Source organism: Carassius gibelio, chromosome B5 (assembly GCF_023724105.1).
Source record: "Carassius gibelio isolate Cgi1373 ecotype wild population from Czech Republic chromosome B5, carGib1.2-hapl.c, whole genome shotgun sequence".
In the NCBI taxonomy this organism is placed as follows: Eukaryota; Metazoa; Chordata; class Actinopteri; order Cypriniformes; family Cyprinidae; genus Carassius; species Carassius gibelio.
The window spans coordinates 3,582,737-3,585,614 of NC_068400.1; positions in this window are offsets into that span (position 1 = coordinate 3,582,737).

The following is a 2,878-nucleotide window of genomic DNA, read 5'->3' on the forward strand; positions in this document are numbered from 1 at the left end:
GCTGTAAACTCTCTGGCTGTGTATGCAACATTAACCAGCTTGTGCAGTCCATCAACTTGCCTTAAAGACCCATCAGCCTGCACCAATTTCATGACAGAACTTGACATTTGTTTTTATTCCTTTTGATGAAAGTGTCCATACATTTTTGGACATTTAATATAATTTGTTGTATATTTACAGTAACTGAAAATGTGTATAATGTGAAAATTTAAATTGTGCTTAATTTATTTGTTGTCTGTATTTTAATGTTTTTATGGGAAGAAGCCAATCAAAATATTCACTTGTACAGTAAGTTGCGTAATTTTGTGCAAATGTTGGTTACTCAATTTACTCATACAAACTGCCATTCAAAATTTTGTAGTTGGCAACATTTTATGTTTTGAAAAGACTCTTATGGTCACCAAAGCTGCATTTATTTTATGAAGAATGCAGTAAAAAAAAACGTAATTTTATGGAAATATTATTACAATTTTAAACAACAGTTATACATTTTAATATATTTTCAAATGTAATTCATTCATATGATGGCGAAACTGAATTTTCAAGTTAACATTAAATATCAAACAACTTCATGTCAGTTTAAGTTAACATTGCCATCAATATTTGCATAATATTTCAGTGTGTTGTGTTAGTGTGTGGCATGCCTGTGACTCTGGATCATGTGCAGTGGCAGATGGGGTGAAGCTGGTTGCCAGTGGATTGGAGTTTGCATATCCATAAACACAATTTCTCATCTCATCTCAAGCCATGATTTCCTGTCAGTTTTCTTTTTCAAGATACAGCATGATGAAAGATGCCTGAGTACACTATCCTGTTTTTCTGTCTGTCTGTCTGTCTGACTGATTTAAATGGACCGCTGCTTTACTCAAGCCTGCTGGCAGTCTTTGTTCTGATGCTAGCGAGTGTCAAAGTGCCATTCAGGAAACTCTGTATGTTCTCTTAAGCCGCCTGTCCACTTGCTTTCATCTAGAGGTGGGATGACACGCGTTCCTCTAATCCCAAGTGCATAAAAAAACCGGGCAGTGGCCCTGTCAGTCAGTGACTTTATGCGCAGTAGTGGCTTTAAGCGCTGTAATATGCTAGAGATGCAGGAATAGCATGTGTCATTTGTGTGTCAGATTATAAAACAGCTCATCTCAGTGTTTACGGTCTGTGGGACATACACTCACGCACATTCACATACACCATCGCACTAAGGACCACAGCAGTTAGCTTAAACTAGAGAATTTTTTCATTTTAATCTATGGCTTCCTCTATGACTTGCAACTGTTTCTGCAAATACTGAGGTATGAAGAAATGTTATTGTTTGTTTAACTGAAAAAATATAGTGAAAATGATATATGTGACCCAGCAACACAAAACCAGTTTTAAGTGTCTGGGGTATATTTGTAGCAATAATAATAATAATAATTCCTTACATTTATATAGCGCTTTTCTAGGCACTCAAAGCGCTTTACATAGACAGGGGGTATCTCCTCATCCACCACCAGTGTGCAGCATCCTGGATGATGCGACGGCAGCCATATTGCGCCAGAACGCCCACCACACACCAGCTTACTGGTGGAGAGGAGACGGAGGTATGAAGCCAATCAGCGGATATGGGGATTGTTAGGAGGCCATGATGGTCAGAGGCCAATGGGCTAATTTAGCCAGGATGCCGAGGTAACACCTCTACTCTTTTCGAAAAACATCCTGGGATTTTTAATGACCACAGAGAGTCAGGACCTCGGTTTAACGTCTCATCCGAAGGACGGTGCTCGTTGACAGTATAGCGTCCCCATCACTACACTGGGGCGCTAGGACCCACACAGACCACAGGGTGAGCACCCCCTGCTGGCCTCACTAGCACCTCTTCCAGCAGCAACCTAGCTTTCTCAGGAGGTCTCCCATCCAGGTACTGACCAGGCTCAGCCCTGCTTAGCTTCAGTGGGAAACCGGTCTTGGGCTCCAGGGTGATATGGCTGCCGGCTACAATAGCCAAAAATACATTGTATGGGTCAAAATTATCGACTTTTCTTTCATGCCAAACATCATTAGGATATTAAGTAAATATCATGTTCCATGAAGATATTTTGTAAATATCCCACTGTAAATATATAAAAACATAATTTTTGATTAGTAATATGCATTGCAAAGAACTTAATTTGGACAATTTTAAATGTGATTTTCTCAATATTTAGAATTTTTTGCACCCTCAGATTCCAGATTTTTAAATAGTCGTATCTCGGCCAAATATTGTCCTATCATAACAAACCATAAATCTATTTATTCAGATACTATTTTTTGCATTGGCATATTTTTTCTTCCATTACTCTATTATAATCACTGTCTGAAACTTACTTTATCCAGAAGAACTTTGAATAAACTTTTAGGCAGTAATGTGACTTATTCATGAGATTAAAATTTGTTGAATGAAATTAAGCCTTCTGCACAAGGAGTCATCAGAAATGAAGGCTAGCGGACATTCTGCATTCTCAAATGTTTGTCATGAATATTAATGGCTGGTCAGACTGCATAATAGACCCTACTTCACTCCCACACTCATAGAACTGCATGTGCACTGAAGTCAATCTACTCAAGTGAGAATTCTGCTCATCACCGCACAGTACCGTTTGTCATAGAACCAACAGAAAGAAAGAAGAAAAAGCCACATCTGTGATTTTATCAGCTCTTTTTAACATGTGACTCTCAAACCAGACTTGTGTTTGTCCTCGGACATTCTGTCATGCGTAGGCAGTGTGGAATATCAGGTACGAGCTGATCTAACACAACATAGTGAGAGATTAGACCTTCCCACTTTCTCTCTAGTACTCTCTCTCTCTCTCTCTCGCTTGCTCGCACTCATCATACTATGCTGTTTTATATACTCTCTCACACA